This window comes from Anastrepha ludens, chromosome 4 (genome assembly GCF_028408465.1).
Source record: "Anastrepha ludens isolate Willacy chromosome 4, idAnaLude1.1, whole genome shotgun sequence".
NCBI classification, from domain to species: Eukaryota; Metazoa; Arthropoda; class Insecta; order Diptera; family Tephritidae; genus Anastrepha; species Anastrepha ludens.
In genome coordinates, this window is record NC_071500.1 from 63139905 (window position 1) to 63158782 (window position 18878).

Below are 18878 nucleotides of genomic sequence, written 5' to 3' on the forward strand. Positions count from 1 at the left end.
AATCTGCTGACCGCTAACTCGATTTTGAGGTGGTCCCTCCAGTTGTTGGGCAACTTCAAGACGCATGCTACTGATTGCAGTAAAAACTTTGCATCTAATGAAGGATGTACGCGCCAATTGTATATACATATGTATGCATATTTGTATATATGTTTAAATATATATATATATGTATTACAATTCAAGCGACCTGATTCATTGATTGTTGTTGTTGTAGCTGCATAAATATTTCCCATATATAAAAGGGGAAGAGTGAGTGGAGTGACAGTAATTGGCCGGATATAAATCCGGGTCGTTCCGGTAACGTAGAACCGACTGTCGGGGGAACGACTCGATTCATTGGTCAACGTTTATGGTACACGGGAACCAGTGTCCTCGTTGCTCTGAGTTATATATATTTTTAAAAATTTTATTTATTTTTATATCTTCATATTTATCTTCTGTTTTTATAGCTTTATATACTATATTAGATACACTTTTACTGCATTTTTTTGCTTTCACATTTATTGAACAAAAATGCATGGCTTTTTACTTCATTCCATTGACAGAAGGCACTAACCTGCTTTGTGACCTGCCGTTTTCCCTCCAACCGCACCTAAAATTCCTTTCTTCTTTCTCTGTTTACAAATCGTTTTTCAGATGCAGTGTTCTATTGGATCTTTTATAGTACTTGTGTTCAGGTGCATGTGATTTGTTTCGTCTATACTTTACTTTTTTTACTTATGGCCTCCTTTCGACGCTTAAGTTGTTATTATGAAATCACTTTTGGCACACACTTCTCACCCATTTTTGGTGCAAAGCAACTTTCACTTCTATCAACACATTACCTCCATGTTGCACTGCAGTGTGATAAATTATTTTTCTTGTTGAAATGTACACCTTTCAACCATGAAATATCAATAATAGTGAAATATTTAATACCACAGTACAAATGAACAATGGAATTTTTACGTTAAAGAGCGAACAGCATGATTTGTGCGCAACGAGCAGACTGACACTTGTTTTCTACCATTTTTGAGATGTCCTTTTCCCATATGTGTTGACTAAAATGAAATGCGTTCCACATTGTGCTGTCACTTGGTTTTATGTATTTCATGTTGAGGTCTCACTATTTGGAAAAATACAATAGTAAGCAGTGAGAAGTACAGTTAACAGAAATTGTAGAGAGCGCGAGAAAATGAAAGAAAGAGTGTAAATAGCGAGAGTAAGTTTTTGAATTGAGTAATTACTTATTATTGTGAAATATTTTTGTAAAAATGGAAGTCGTGAGAGCGCGCATACGAGTATAGGCTCACAATTCACACCGCTTGCCTCTTGTACAATTTTACGTCATCGACCAACTTTTTTTCGATTGTTCTTCACTTACTGTTTTTCATATCTTGTTTAACCAATCAATGAGTCATATGAAGTAGGATGAAGTTTCGGGTTATACGCATGTCGGTGCATGTGAAATTGTTTGTGTGGATTTGTTGTGCGCGCAAATGTTTAGGTCAGAGAAAGCTGGCACAATATTAACTAAGTAAATCGCGAAGGATAAAAATTATTCTTCATTTCATGACTTAAGCTCACTTTTAAGAATTAAGTAAAAGAACAATGTTATTATGAATTTAGTCATTTATTTCATTTCGGTTTTACGTTTATCTAGTTTGTTAGTACTTCAACGAGTTTGAGAGTTTCTCTAACTATATTTCGAATGTGTAAAATAGTGGCTATTTTTAAAACAAGTTACAATTGTCGAAATTAGTCATGATGCGATTAGCAATTTTCGCCACCCTTATGCCTTATGCTGAAGGAAATATATTGAAAGGATATTAAAAACAAAAATATATCTCAAGAGTTATAGATAGTTATATTTTTGAAAAGAATGCATTATCTATTTTAAGGTGTTTAGTGGCTGATTTTGGAAACTCGCAATCAAAAACTTTTCCATGATTTGAAACTAACTTTGTGGTTATTATTGTTGTAGCAGCAAAAACATTCCCCATACAGAGTTGTTACTCCTTGTCCTTGGCCGGATATAATTTAAGCTTGACGCTTAAAAACTTATTTAGATTTTCAAGATTTGTGAAGTGCAGAATGTACTGATAAAACCATATCCTACTTCTTACTTGTAATCAGAGGTGTACTCAAAGCTCTATTCTTCGCCCTCTTTTGTTTGTCTTTAAATTAATAAAAAATCGACACCATAAAATATTGCATCGCACATGCAATATAAATTTGTAGTATAGAATATCTTCGAAAAGGCACTTCTTCAAACTCCGTCTACAACACATCAATAACAACTTTAATTTTTTATCCAGAAAGCAAATTACAAACTACCAATTATCTCAACAACCACTGGTTTCACTCATTTTTTGCAGAAAAATTTATTTTTAGTAATAAAATAATCGTGAACTTTTTTTTCGTCGGATAATTACTGCCATCGCTGGCGTGGGGGATTTGAGTAAATAAGGGCATAAGCGACGTACTTTGCTTTTCCAATCTTCAATTTGGCTTTAAGCATATTTGGACAGCATGTGATGACGTACCTCGTTTTAGAAAGAAAGCTTATAACTGAACTTTGTGCCAAGAAAGGGGTTTTCCGAAAACCTAGCTCTCTTTGCAATATAACGAAATATCACCAATAAGTGCCGAGTGTTGCCCAGAGAGTTACCTCCGCTTGTGCTTGGCTGTCTTCTTTGTGTGAAAGGAAAATTTCCATGCGCACTGATTGTGAATAACCATGAGAATACTATGCGTGAATGAAAGAGAAGAGAAAAACATGTCAACTGCAATGAATGAAAATGGAATTTTTGACAGTTAAAAAGTGTATGAGAGTATACGTAAAGAGGCAATATAAAAGTAAATAAACTTGTTTGAATGAAAATGAAATTTTTAATAAGTGTTGAAAAAGAGCTTGAAATGTTTGGGAGTAAGAATAAAGCGATTGTGTGTGAAAGGAATATCATAAACTGGAAATATTTTTTTTGACAAATGACAGTGAGATCGCTGCTCTAATAATCAGTTTCTTTAGTGTGAGAGAAGAGAAACGATGAAAATACAGAATTTATCTGATTTTCTGGTGATGCACAAAGGGAAAATAAATAATGCGGGAGAAATAAATAGCGCTAAAATGATATAAATAAATGGTAAGTAGTGAAAATAAATATCATATAAAGAAATAACTAAATATTTTCGACGAATGAATAAACACTTAATAAACGTCCAATAAAAATATTCGTAGCAGCTCAAAGTCAAATGTAATTATAAAGAAATTCATTGTTTGGGACTGTCACTTGTGAAATGAATTAAAATTTAATTTTTGGTAAATAAAATACAACAGATAAGAGTGACGGTTATTCCTTTGCGCTTCAGATAATCTAAACATTGACCTCTATCAGGTATTATATATAATTTAGAAAACAAACTCAAAAGCTTTCAACCGCTACTTCCCGTTCCAAACACAATTACTGAACAGAGTCATGTGATACCTTTCAAGAGACTTCATATTTATTTAAACGGAGATGTTTACTTAGCGCTAAAGCCTTGCAATCAGTGCTCTCTTTCAACGCTAGTTTTAATTTTTCTGCGCTCTACTACTCAATTCTTGTTCTCTCTCTTTTTCTCTCTCTCTCTGCCTCTTCAAATACTTTCGCCTGGGCTGTTACTGTGCTTATGAAGTATTTTAGCTGCTTAATTCTAGTCGTGCGTTAGTCCTTTCAGTGAATAGTTTAACACGCTAGCCATTTGTACGTATCCGTTTATTCGTACGCCCGCAGTGGTCCACTGAAATGGCCACCGACCATCGTAGAGTAGTGTGTGGCAAACTGTTTTGCACTTGAGCACTACCACGACCTGAAGACACCGTAGCGTAGTATATAATCAGGTCGAGCCGAGAAGAAGGGCGAAAAGAATTAACAGTTCATAACAAACAAAAATGTTATAAAATATTTATATTTAACTCTACAAAAACAATTGAATATTTGATTAGAGCAGACAAGCAGTTACCAAATAAAAAAAAAAAACTATGAAAACAAGTGTGAGTTGGAAGACTACGAATCGTGGTAATATAGGAGTTTGGAGTAGTCGGATGGTGGAAGCAGTGAAGGGCGGTGAATGAATTGCTTATGCACTGTTCCTATATATCTGCTAAAAATTTATGAAGTGAAAGAGTTGAAATATTATTTGAAGGACCAAAAATTGAGCACACATCCATCTATATATGAACGTGAGCATGCATGTGTATCGAATGATATATGTATTTTAATATTTCATATACATGCGATGCTATATGTAGTAACGGCACTAATATAATGTGTTTATGTGTAGAAGTACGTGCTCAGTACATATGTATCTAGTTAATTTACATATGTGTATAAAATATTTACAAAATAAAAGTAATGAAAAGCGGCAAATAAAAGTGTCATTGAGAATGTAAAAATGAATGTTGAAATAAAACGAAAGAATGCGTGGAGGAAGTATTAACAGCGCGTAATCAAGAATGAAAGGAAAAAACACATTTTCAGAGCGCTCGTTTGGCACGGAAAATGTGAAAAAATACATAAATAGGAATATAAAATCGCAAGTGAAAAAGCACAGAAGGCCAGTGAGGTTAATAGAAAATATGTGAGAATCATTAACTGAAAAAACCGAAGAAGATGAAGGGAGTGCGCAGAATTGAAATAACCCCTTAAATTTTTTTACCTTCACAGAATAATGTTTTTTACTGTGTACGACATTGATTAATAATTTAGCGAACATATTAAATATGCACCAACAATACTACTATGCATAGTTGTATAAGTGTGCAAGCACCACGGAGTGTATGAGTGTTGAAAATTACGTGTATGTTGCGTATACGCCCCACTAGTGTGATGCAACTGGAGTGTAAAGTGTAATGGAGTATTGTGCGCTAAAAAAGGGGAAAATGTAAACGGAAAATGTGTGCATGCAAATCGCAAATAATTGCATGCTACCTTCATGAGCACCTCCCTCCAACAATAGTCGAAAGTAATTGCCCGGTCAATGTGAAGTTTTTTGAACAAGTGCAAGCGCAAGTGTGTGTGCTTAACTGCCCAGAGGGAAATGAGACTGACTTGACATCAATTGATATTTAGTATAAAATAGTTTCGAGTGGACTTTATTTCGCATATTTTTCTTATTAGGGAAATCTAGGCCAATTAGTCAGAGGTGGTCACTTCTGTACTCGATATAAATTTTTAGTAAACCTTTAGTGTCGCTATTCTGCATTAATCGAACCTTGTTATTTTAATCATCCTATAATCCAAATAAGTAAACAAAAGCCCATACCAATTAAAAAAAGAGTATACAGAAATTTAGTATTGTGGCGGGACTCAAAATTCAGATTTTTTTATATTTTTATATCTTATATTTTGGTAATTCTCTATTTCCATCAAGAATTTAACTGAGATTAGGAGCTCTGCTAAATTTCACAAATATAAAGCGCTTCCATCAAAATAAAACAAAATTAACACAAACAGCTGATTTGTTCTTTACCTTTGACGCTCTTTTACTTGAGAGCGCCTTTCCTAGTTGCATGATTTCGGCTTATTTTTTGTTAGCATTGGTTATGTTCCAAATATTGGAACTAGTCATTTATTTAGTATGCGTATCTCCCCGCTGACTGCAGTAGCCAAATTGGTTGGTGCGTGATTACCATTTGGGAGTGTGAAGCTGAAATCTCCGAGCATGAAATAGCAAAATTAGAGAAAAACAATTTTTTATAGCGATCACCCCTCGCAGGCAATGACAAAACTACGAGTGTATTTCTGCCACGAAAAAGCGCCTAATAAACCCCATTTCCTGTTCGGAGTCTGCTTAGAAAGGAGTCCTTTTGAAGGTCCCTCCAAGACGCACACCACAAATAGGAGTTCTTTCAAGCACCTAACAAACGTGTACGCGCAAATTATTTATTTCCCCCCTTCATTTGTATAGATACTGTCAAATTACTGAGATAATGTCCTGTAAAAACTCATATTAGTCTCACTGTTATGTTAAAGCTTTCAAATTTAATTAACTTCGTTCTGAAAACGAGTTCATATACTTCGATACAAAAACAAAGCATCAGAGTTGAGGCATTTAAGTGCGATGTTTAACTTAATTTAAGAATAAAAAACGGTCGATGGAAATAAACTATAAGCATAACTTGATGGGATCACAAAAAAGCTCCGGCACTCGAGTGCATTTTTTGTGGAAATGTATGGCTTTCACCCCATACTGGTGATATGTACGCCAATTGGGGCAATTAAATAGCTTAGACTGGAGACTAGTTCTTGTATTTTAAAATAAAGTACTGTACGCATAGTTCCTATAATAAAAAAGTGCTTAAAGGTAAGAACCTTCGGCTCTTTGAGTGCAAGTATAGAAGCGGGTCTCAGACAATAGTAATATAGCGTCCCCCCCACAGGTTACATTCAAGCTATGGGCTTGTTCTATGGCATTTTCTGTAAAAGATTTTCTTCTGACGAAGTAAACATTTTTGCGGGGTTTTTACTTTATTTCGCTTTGCTATTGCATTCGCCACTTTATTGTGCCAGTAAACTGCAAAAATGTATTTAACGGTCTTCTTTGACGTCTCACCTTGATGCCAGAGGTACTAAAGGATGCATACAAATTTTTGTATCTCCTTTTTTGATAATATACAACTGGCTTCACCAAACAATATATCCGGTAAAGCCCAGCTTCGAAATCTAATGAGGACGTGAAGCAGCAAGACATAGAAAAGACTTTTCTAATAGTGGTCGCCCTTCGACAGGCAATAACAAAGTTCAGAGTGAATTTCTTTCATGAAAATTTTTCTGATAAAAAAAACAATTTATCATTAACTATAATAATACAATCGCCATTAGAATCATTTCATAAAGATTACTCTGACTCTGACTTCGATTCTTTCGTGACTTATGTACATAGAAACGTCGCCGGATTTGCCAGTTACGTCAAATAATTTGGCAAATTTACTGCCTTCGCAAAGTCATTGACAGTGACGAAGACAATGATGAACTGTGAATGTATGAGTAAATGTGAATGTAATGCCATTGCCTTTACATTTAAGCAGCAAGTTAGATTCCAACATGAAAATTTGAACAATTTGTTATTTAATTTTTAACACCCTTTGATATGAACAAAGCACTTCGTTGAGGTATGCCGCGCTGATATAAGGCAAACCGATTTACTATATTAAAATCTTGAAAAGTTTGGAAAAGATAAAAATAAATTAGAAACATTTTCATAAAGTAATGCTTCTCATCATGCCCGTCCTAACGTATGGCGCAGAAGCTTGGACGATGACAACATCCGATGAAGCGACGCTTGGAGTGTTCGAGAGAAAGATTCTGCGTAAGATTTTTGGACCTTTGCACGTTGGCAATGGCGAATATCGTAGACGATGGAACGATGAGCTGTATGAGCTTTACGACGACATAGACATAGCGCAGCGAATAAAGATCCAGCGGCTTCGTTGGCTGGGTCATGTCGTCCGAATGGATACAAACGCTCCGGCTTTGAAAGTATTCGATGCGGTACCAGCTGGTGGTAGCAGAGGAAGAGGAAGGCCTCCTCTGCGTTGGAAAGATCAGGTGGAGAAGGACTTGGCTTCACTTGGTGTGTCCAATTGGCGCCGGTTAGCACGAGAGAGAAACGACTGGCGCGCTTTGTTAATCTCGGCCAAAATCGCTTTTCAGAGTCGGTGCGTAAATATACTTCTTCAAATTTGAGTATTGTGGGCATATAAAAATATAAAAAGTATCTAATAATAATTGGCGTGTACGCTTCTGTCAGGTATTTGGCCGAACTCGTCCTCCTATTTTTGGTGTGCGTCTTGGTTTTGTTCCACAAATGGAAGCACCTACAGTTTAAGCTGACTCCGCAGAAAACACTCGACGGCTTGCCATTGACTGCCAAAGGGCGAACGCTAATAAAAAAAGCTTTGCTATCATTTCCTGTTTCATGCATGGAGGTTCGACGCTGTGCACTTCCTAATAGTAGTCATGCACTATCTCATTCGACTGCGGCCAAAATTATGCTACTTCTCAAAACTCTTTATTTGACAGGGTTGTATTTGCTCAAGCCAGTTAGTTATAACTTTCATAATTGGAAGTCCAAAAAATTATATGCATTCTCGATACCTCTTTGATGAAGGCGAAAAGCTGAGGTAGGCGAAGTAGTTTATTTGCACAATAAAGTGCTAAATGTAATAGCAAAGCACGGGCTCTAGCAATTCCGTTGTTGTCATTCCCTTGACAGTCGGTTCCACGTTACTAGAACGACGCGGATTTACATCCGGCTAAGGACTGTGACTCCAACAGCGTTCCCAGTAGATGTATGGGCATATACCGATAACTATTTTATTTTATTCAATTACCTCTGGCATGTGTTTTAGTGCCCGTCTGCTCTATGCTCACCTCCAATATAATAGTGGGTTATAATAGAATCGAAAAATAATTTTTGCATACCTCAATCGGAAATGTTCTAGCATTTCGAACTATCAATAGAAATCACTTCTAGAGTCATATGTCTAGGTATCCCTCGTATAACGCGATAGTTACGTTCCAGAAGAATTGCCATTGACTTGCGCGTTATGTAATTCCGCGTTATCTAAAACATTGTTTTCATATAAATTTGGGGGTTATGTTCCAATAGGTTTTTTTTAAATAAAATACATATAAAATAACAGATGCACATATATTTCAACTCAATACTAAAGTTCAGACTTTCTTATACAATTAAAAACACAAGATATGAATAATAATACATATGTACATACATATTTTAAAATTCAAAAAACAAAATTTAAATAATTATGTGCACATTAAAAAATTTAAAAACAAATTAAAGGTTTATTAAAAACTTTATTGTTATTCTTCAAACTTCATATGGTAATTAATCTATTTCACTGTCTTCAAAGATCTTTGCGCGTGGGCGTTTTGGGGTAGCAATAGCTTCATCAGAAGATATTTCTTTAACATAGTTTTCGCTATTGGATAAGAAACTAGTTCTGGGACCTTGTGGTTCTTCTACTGATTTTATAATTGCAAAATCTGTTATCAGTTTTTGGTGGGTGGTTTTTTTTGGCTCCTTTTCAATTTCGTAATAAGGTGCTAGATTAATATCTATTCTATCTATCTAAGGCAAAAAAGGGTAATTCCCGGTTTACATTAAAAATACATTACATATTATAAATATGTGGTACGCAAATTAGTGTTACCAGATTTTATAATTATGTATTTTCCCCTTCGCGTTATATAAGCCTAAATTTCGCGTTGTACTGACTAATTTTTCTAAATCGCGTTATATCGAAACCGCGTTGTATAAGACCGCGTTATACAAGGGATACCTGTATTTACTTTTACAACGGTAACAGCAGTATGACAGGTTTTGTCTTCACAACAAGGTTGATATTCGTAAGACCTCTCTGATCTACTTTTGAAGTAATAGGTCCTAAAACAGATGCACTGGATGCATAGTTAAAAGTTAGATATTTTTCGCCATCAACAATCATTTTCCACAGGGTAGCTTGCGCACTTACATATATGTATTTCTAGTATAAATTGGTTGTTAGTATTGAACTGCATTCATATTAAAAACAAAAAAACATCGACAAATAAATATCCAAACAGGATAATTAAAACGAGAAATTTTGCACAAATATTACAAAAAATATCGAACGGAAATAAGTGGCGCATTGAGTGTACTCGAAATAACTCAAAAGTACGCGAAACCATGTCGGACGACGTTAGTCAATGCCCGTTGCTGTTATTGGATTCTGAGCCCTTGTTCACTCCTGCTCTGCTGTTTGTTGTATTAATACTTTGTGTGGCCGCTGTTGCCGTTGCTGCCACCTAAAAGCCACCGTGTGCACGACTGAACACAACAACAGCGCTGATGACGAAAGAAGCTGCTAAAACGACATACCTCGGCGGTCGTGGTTTCCGTTTCGTAACACTCACCGTCTGAAAGGCAGTGACGGTGACAGTGCCGGATTCAAACGTGATTCGTTTCGATGCGAAGTGGTATTTACATACTAAAACGTCTGCATTTATAACGCCTATACAAATCCGTTGTTTAGGTGTAGCTATTTGCGAATTGACTGAAAAAATGACATTTGTAAACAGCTGAAATATAAATGCAATGGCAAGTGGTGAGTCAGTGAGTCAGTGATTCAGCGAGTCAGCGAGTCAGCAAACCAGTGTGCGAACGTTCGTCAATCGAGGACCAAGTGATTGAGTAGATTACATAAAAGGTAAAACTGTTAACACCAATAAGAGAATAAAAATTGAAAGTGAAGCGAAAACAAAAGATGCTTTACAAAGAAATCCACTGAATTATTGTGCTGCATAAAGTTAAATTGCCGTAGAAAACAACAAAAAGTGGCACCAAAGCAAACAAAAATTGTATAAAATTAAGTTTAAATATTAATTAGAATAAAGTTCACCTCAAGTTCACCCAATCAGTGTGTGCTCCTGGTAAATAGCGTGCAAAGGTAGGCAGCGTGTAATCCGGAACGCCCACCATATATCGACTGACACACGTTGGCAGCAAAGTATATGAAACAGAAATAGAGTGGCAAAAAATTCAACAGAAACAAAGACAAAAGCGTTAAACAGAAAGCACAGCAACTAAAAATAATATTAAAAAACGCCATGTGTAAATATTGAGTAGGCTGCTGCCCATGGGCAGGTAAGACCTGCAGGTTATACTCTTGGAGTTGCAGCGTATGTTGTGAGGACAGTGAAGAGGCAACTGCTGTAGGAAAGCAGATATATTAATAGACGTATATTAATAATTATTTATATGTATTGTGCAGTTGAGTGCGTTTGCTGTTAAGAACCATATGTATGTACTTACATAAATACATATTTGTTGGAGTAGTGCTTGTGTTATATGGCATGTGCAATGAAAATTACAAGGAATAGATTATACATATGCACATAACACAAAAGAAGATGTTCATATAAATATTAAAAAAAAAGTGCCGCCGTTCATGCAAGTTGTGGTACCGTTTGAAAATCGGTATAGTGCTGGTGCAAAAACATCCAAATAAGTGATGAAGTTGTAGTATTAGTCAAGAAAAAGTTCTGGGCAATTTTTCGCTTTATTTCGGTAATGAATAATAATTGGCCTAATTATTTTAATCCGTTTTATATCAAATATGTGTCGCCTTATTTGACATTTTTTTCCATTTTGATAGTTGTTTAAAACTTTCCAAATAAAGATTTTTTCGTCCCTATTGGTAAAAAAATACTTGATCAACTCTTTGTTACAATAACAAAACCTCCCATCCAAGCTTTCGGAGCCTTAGGCGATTTGTTGAAGATGTAGGCGTTCTGACGTTGTGTTGATGCTACAAAACACCCAACCAGTTTGCCAATTTTGTTGCTTCTGGTCGATCGTTGCTTCAATCTAGTTAGCTGCTGACTGTAAAGAGTTTTCGTATTTCGGCTTTTGTTCTCCCTTTCAACCCAGTTTGTAACGCCAGTTACCTTCTTTTTCTTAATTGGCGCTTACGCGATTTTGGCCGAGTTTAACAAAGCGCGCCAGTCGTTTCTTTCTCGTGTTAGCCGGCACTAATTGGACAGACCAAGTGAAGCCAAGTTCTTCTCCACCTAGTGAAGCCAAGTTCTTCTCCTCCCTATCACCACCTGGTACCGCATCGAATACTTTCAGAGCCCGAGCGTTTGTATCCATTCGGATGACATGACCCAGCCAACGTAGCCGCTGGATCTTTATTTGCTGCACTATGTCTACGTTGTCGTAAAGCTCATGCAGCTCATCGTTCCATCGCCTGCGATATTCGCCGTTGCTAACATGCAAAAGGTCCAAAAATCTTGCGCAGAATATTTCTCTCAAACACTCCAAGCGTCGCTTCATCGGATGTTGCCATCGTCCACGCTTCTGCGTCATACGTTACGACGGATATGATGACAGCCGTGTAGAGTGTTAGTTTTGTTTGTGCTTACTTAGTCCAAAGTAGCACTTGTTAGCAAAAGGAATTCTACGTTGGATTTCCAGGCTGGCTTTGTTATCGGTATTAATGCTGGTTTCTAAATAAACGAAGTCTTTTATAATCTCGAAATCATAACTGTATCCAGTGACGTGGGTGGCAATACCCGGCGCACTCGACTGTTTGTTTGATGACAGGAGGTACTTCGTTTTGCCCTCGTTCACCACCAGATCCATTCGATTTGCTTCTTTATCCAGGTTGAAAAAGGCAGAACTAACAGCGCGGTTGTTAAGGTCGATGATGTCAATATCATCGGCATACGCCAACAATTGTACGCTCTTATAAAAATTGTGCCTGAGTTATTAAGTCCTGTGGCTCGCACGATCCTCTCCAACATCAGGTTAAAGAAGTCACAGGAGAGCGAGTCACCCTGTCTAAAACCTCGTTTGGCATCAAACGGCTCGGAGAGGTCCTTCCCAATTCTGATGGGAGTTCTGCGACTCGTTCGACCTCTTCCAACATCAAGTTAAATAAGTCACATGACAGCGAGTCACCCTGTCTGAAACCTCGTTTGTTATCAAACGGCTCAGAGAGCTCCTTCCCAATTCTGATGGCGCTGCTGGTGTAGAGCAGCAACGTCATCTTTCATAGCCGTATTAGTTTTGCGGGGATACCAAATTCAGACATCGCGGCATATAGGTAACTCCTTTTCATACTGTCGAATACAGCTTTGAAGTCGACGAAAAGATGGTGTGTGTCGATTTTCCTTTCATGGGGTTTTTTCCAAGATTTGGCGTATTGAGAATATTTGGTCGATGGTAGACTTTCCAGGTTTAAAGCCACACTGATAAGGTTCAATAAGTTGGTTGGCTTGAACCTTAGATATGATATTTAGAAGACTAATCCCGTGATAATTGGCTCAGATTGCAGTATCACACTTCTTATGGATTGGATAGAGCACACTTAAATTCCAATCGGCAGGCATGCTTTCATCCGACCATATTTTGCATAGAAGCTGATGCATGCACCTATGTTTGAATAGCTCAGCCGGCAGTCCGTCGGCGCCCGCGGTTTTGTTTTCTTTTTTCTTTAACCGCGTTATCGCTATTCTCACCTCGTCATGGTCGGGTAGCGGAACGACAATTCTGTCGTAAACGATTGGGGTATCGGGATCTTCACATTCTCTGTGGTATTAGAGGATGGCTCCATATGTAGAAGTCCATGCAAGTGGGGAAAGTTACTGATCGCCATTCACTTTGGAGTGGCCAGGACGATTCTCCTACGTATGTTTCAAGCTGCTCACAACTTCCGGGATTAGCCCAAGTATCTTCTGGGTAGCTTACGAACACCCGTTCGCGAGTGAGCCAACTTGAAAAGGCGAAGCATCGCAGGATAACTACTTGTGCGCTGGGTTTGGGACCCACCACTTAAAAATCCCTCCCCATGAAAAGATGTACAAAGCCTCGGATGAGAACTTCCCATCGCCAGTTACCATTCACTTCAAAGTTTGCATTCGCCAATTCGGTCTAAAAGCTGCTTTTGAACAGTGGGACCTCTTCTTTAGGACCAGCCTTATAGAAATGCGTCCAAGTGGATTTCTTGCTAATTTTTAGTGCAATGGAATAAGTGCTGACATGCCGGTATGATTAGGCGATTTCTATAATTTCATCGACACTTTCGAAAAATTGCCTACAAGAGACGTTGTCTCATCATTAGGCTCATAAACAGAGCATAATAATATAATTTCCATTTTTCTACTTTCATTTAGCTACGTTGTAATACATGACTGGCTTCATCAAACACAAAACTGTCAAAGAGCTTTTCTAAACCTTCGTGCAGCTGCAATCTGCACATCGCGAGATATCTAACGGAAATTTGTCAGAACTTTATACTTATCGTAATACTACAGCAGAAAAAATGTTAAATTCAGGAGAATCTGAAACTAAAATTTCAAATAAGAAGACTGATCTAAAAAATATTTCTTTCAAAAAAAAAAATATATATACATATACTTGGAAAAACGTAAATTAATAGCACTCGATTTTATACGAATGAAAAATATCGATGAAATTAAGAAAACTTGAAACAAACAAAATTCTAATTTGCAAACTAATTAGAGTAAAATTTAGCTGCGCGCGATACTGAAAGTGATCGAAATGAAAATGTACTAAATATGTGCATAGACTATTTAAATCTCTTTAAAAATATAACATTTCATTGCTATTCATTTAAATGAAAAATATATAAAAAGGAATTTATATGAAATTCTCAAAAAATATATAAGTCGCGATGACCTTTACGTTCAAAAAAGTTGAAATAAAGACCATGATATTCACGAAAAACTTTTTAATTCTCAAAAAACTCCCTTACCTCGTTACACTTTATCTAAAGTTTTTCGAATGCCTGTATACACTCCAAATAATACGATTTCTCTGGGCTTAATTTATTTAATTTTTTGGTGTTTCAAATTAATCTCTTTATAGGCTCTGTGTAACGTTTTCAAGCTTATCGTTGTGAATGGCACCATGATATCGAAAAAATATGCTCTTTTTATTTTTCTGGCCGGCTGTTACTTGGCCTTCTTCGATTTCGATTCACCACTAGAATTCACCTCTGTTTCACTGGGATGATGTAATAACAAAAACACAAAGATCAACTTGTGCCTACTTTATTTAATAATAAAACATCGGACACTTCAGGAAATTTTCCATTGAGGATGGCTTTCAGTTGTAAGTTAAAGACTACGGATTTAGGTGAAGTGTATTCTTCAAATTGTGTTCTACATCGTGCTCTACATTTATGCTCTACAAATTAATAGCCATTCAATGCTATTCCACTTGTGAATGGAACGATGGCACGAGTTCAATGCATCAGTATTACAAATAAACTGAGTATACGGTCCCACATCATATGTTAAACTGTAAGTTTGAGAAGTTTGACAGAAAATGACAACATTTGTGTGTTCGTGTGTGTGACCCAAGTGTTCGAAAGAAAAGTTCTGTGCAAGTTTTAAAATATAACTAACCGGAACCGGTTAGCACAGATTTTTGTTAAGCTGCGGGAAAATCGCATAAGCGGTTATTATGTCAATGAAGGAGACTTACACATCAATTTTCTTTTAAAACTTCTCACAAGAACAAGTGCAGCCAACTAAGTAAACCGACGTAAAACATTTGAAAGTTATATGTGTTTGAATATCTTCAATTACCACTAAAGTAGGTAACATACTTGGTTGGAAAACTGTAAAACAAAAGCTGACTGACTATCACTCTAAAAATAAAAAAACACACACAAAGAAAAAGGATCAGCTGGAGAAATAACAAAAAACATTGTTTTACAACTACTCTGAAGACAACAAATAAGAATCAATATAATACGTAAATGTGTAGAAAATATTTACATGCATACAAATAACTCCTTAAGATATGCTAACAATAGCCAACCATTCTAATTGTTTTTGTTGGTAAAACAAGTAAAACAAAAACAAATGGCATTAGACAATAGAGGTCTTGAATAAAACGCACTAAATATTATTCTACACATGCACATAGACATATATATTATGTGCCTTGCACAATTCCGAACACAAAGGCAACAACAATGGGGAAAGCCAAGTGCCGACCATCATACACACATATGCAAGTACACAATGAGCTCAACTGCATAAACAATGTCGGTTAAATTGTGCAATTCGAGACGTAGCAGGCTGTAAATGGTGAAATAACAACAACAAAGAACTGCATTACATATCCATTGTTATTGGCGATTGAAAGCATTGAGAAAACTCAAAGTAATGATGAAAACAATAAGAAATGATTAATTTTTTAGTGTTTTGGGGAAATAAAAGAAGTAAATACAACAACGACAAATTAAAGACAAAGGAAAATGGCTACAACTGAAACGAAAATATTAAAGTCAATAAACTGAAAATCAAGCATTTTGTTGTAATCTTTTTCAAGAGTTTAGCATTAATACGAGTAAGTGAAAATAAGAGTTTAATTCTAAGGTGAGTTTTATGGCCAGCCAGCCTGATCACTGCAGTATCTTTCAAGCAGAAGTCTTTGCTGTAAGAAAAGCTGCAGAATTGACAATCGCAAAGGCATCGAGCAACCCCCAAAATACATTCTGTGAAAAAAGTACCGGGAACTGCTCAATAAAAAGCAAAGCAATTGTTTAATCATCAAAATTTCTTTTGTCGCCTTCAAAATAGGCTCCATTCGAAGCAACACAGTCATGCCAACAATTAGTCCAGTCATCACAGCACCTTTTAAATGCGTTTGAAGATATCTTCTTCAGCTTTTTCAGCGAATTCTCCTTAAGGAATTAGGGGTAGTCAGAATTTTCAAAAAAATCTTTTTTTTCATTCTCTTAAAGTATAATATCTTAAAAATATTGTGTGAAAATTTGAAGTGAATCCAACAGATACTTTTCGAGTTATTCAACAACAAACAACGGGTGCTCGGGCGCTCCGAAACAGATAGCAAAACTTTAAAAGCGTTTTTCTCAAATCTATGTTTTTTGAACTGATCATTACTCTAACTTAAAAACCGCTTAGTAGACTTCAATAAAATTTATATTGCTTTTAAAAATTGATTTTAGATGAATCTTCAAGGACTTGTGATGATCACCGCAAGGGACTTTTTAAATTTTGCTAAAGTCATGCTATGTTTTTATTTTTGTAAAATATAGCAAATGACTAGCAAAAAGCCCTAACCCCTTAATGGCATCTTTCGACTCAAAGCAGCGTGCGCGGGGGGTAATTTAATCCCGCGAAGGGTAATCTAATCCCTAATCCGCGAATTGTTCAGTAAAACGCAAAATAATTGTTTAATCATCAAAATTTATTTTGTCGCTTGCAAAATAGGCTCCATTCGAAGCAATACACTCATGCCAACAATTAGTCCAGTCATCACAGCACCTTTTAAATGCGTTTGAAGATATCTTCTTCAGCTTTTTCAGCGAATTCTCCTTACTGGCCTCTATCGACTCAAAGCGGCGTCCGCGGAGTGGCAATTTAAGTTTTGGGGAACGGAAAAAGTCACAGGGGACTGTATCCGGTGAATACGGTGGTTGTTCGATGATATTTGTCGAGTTTGCGGTCAAAAAAGTGTTCACAATATGAGCCTTGTGAGACGGTGCGTTATCATGATACAATATACATGAATTTTTGTTCCACAAATTGGGCCGTTTCGTAAGCACATTCTCTCTGGAATTTCGCATAACTTCAAAATAATATTCCATATTCTTTATTTATCGTAGATCCGTTTGGAACGAATTCCAAGTGCACAACACAATGATAATCCAACAAAACGAGTAGCATAGCTTTGACCTTTGACCGACTTTGATGAGGTTTTTTGGGTTTAAGCACGCTGCTAATTTTTTGATCTGCCACATTTTCTAAGGTTGGAAATAATGGAAACCTAAGCAGTTTATTCGTGTTTTGCTAAGTGCAGGTCAGTGGCAGAGTAGGTGTTCCAGAGTTCCTCTCGTGTTGACTTCGTTGCATATTGTGCACGTATCATTCTGTACTATCTTTAGTTGGGCCTTGTACGATGTACAGTTCCTAGATCTGACATTGTGTCTATCATTTTTCTTTATATCTTTCATATCTTGAGTTCGCTTCTTGAATTATTGTTTGCAGAGAGGAGGTTGGATACCGGCGTTGCTAGCTACAGCAAGATTTGCGCTTGCTTTAGCTAGTATATGCACTTCCTCGATTCCTTTAATTCCCTTGTGTCCTGGAAAGAAGTAGATGGTTGTTTGTTTCGGTTCCTAGCTCATCCATCGTATTCCGGCATTGTCGTACGCAGTGTGAGTTTGACAGTTGCTATTGTTTTGATGGCTCCTTGACTGTCACTGCAGAAGTTCGGAGGAGTCGCGTGGCTGCTCGACTCGTTCCAAAAGAGTTGAATTTCTGTCAAAAAATTCATCGAAAGAAGACATACAAGGCTGAAGACATGCTTGAGCAAGTGAATTCCGGCCCAACGTTTATCCAACGCATCATAACAGGCGATTAGACGTAGGTATATTAGTTTTACATGCAAACCAGTCAACAGGCGGCTGAATGGCGGCGCTATCCACATGAGCCGAAAGCCAAAACACCACGTTAACGTCGGTCAAAAGTGAAAGTCGTGCTACTCGTTTTTTTTATTATCTTGGTTTTGTGCACTCGGAGTTCGTTCCAAATGGTTCTACGGTGAATAATATTGTTTGGAATTTACGCTACGTTTGAGAGAGAATGTGCTTACGAAACGGCCCAATTTGTGGAACGAAAATTCATGTATATTGTATCATGATAACGCACCGTCTCACAAGGCTCATATTGTGAACACTTTTTTGACCGCAAACTCGACAAATATCATCGAACAACCACCGTATTCACCGGATACAGTCCCCTGTGACTTTTTCCGTTTCCCAAAACTTAAATTGCCACTCCGCGGACGCCGCTTTGAGTCGATAGAGGCCAGTAGGGAGAATTCGCTGAAAAAGCTGAAGAAGATATCTTCAAACGCATTTAAAAGGTGCTGTGATGACTGGACTAATAGTTGGCATGAGTGTATTGCTTCGAATGGAGCCTATTTTGCAAGCGACAAAATAAATTTTGATGATTAAACAATAATTTTGCGTTTTATTGAACAATTCCCGGTCTTTTTTTGACAGATGCAATTAAAACAGAATACTGCGGCTCTAACATCTCTTCCATTTTAGAACCGTATATTAATATGTTAAAGCTGCGCGTTGGAAGTTGCCCCTTCCTCTATCCGTCCTTTTCTAATACAACCTTAGTAATTAAGCCTTTGCATATCTAGCTGTGACCAGATAGTCTTTGAACTAGTCGTCCTGTTGTCAATAGCCTAAGTGCAGACTTCTTTCCAGAACTTTAAGCTACTATTGGGTGAAGGTCAAGTATCTTGTCTAGTGCTGCTGTAGAAAGGGAGCG

General features: G+C 36.9%; 1 protein-coding gene across 2 annotated transcripts in view; it reads left to right on the top strand.

Annotated features, from left to right (window-relative positions):
- The first annotated feature begins 3698 nt into the window (after positions 1-3698).
- LOC128859580 (protein tipE) overlaps positions 3699-18878 on the top strand; it is a 39206-nt gene continuing 24026 nt past the window's right edge. Inside the window, exon 1 of one of the 2 annotated variants that reach the window (XM_054096506.1) lies at positions 3699-4043. The gene's annotated coding sequence lies outside the window, so the exon portion shown is untranslated. The remainder of the gene's footprint in view (positions 4044-18878) is intronic. The other variant, XM_054096507.1, reaches the window with a different exon arrangement.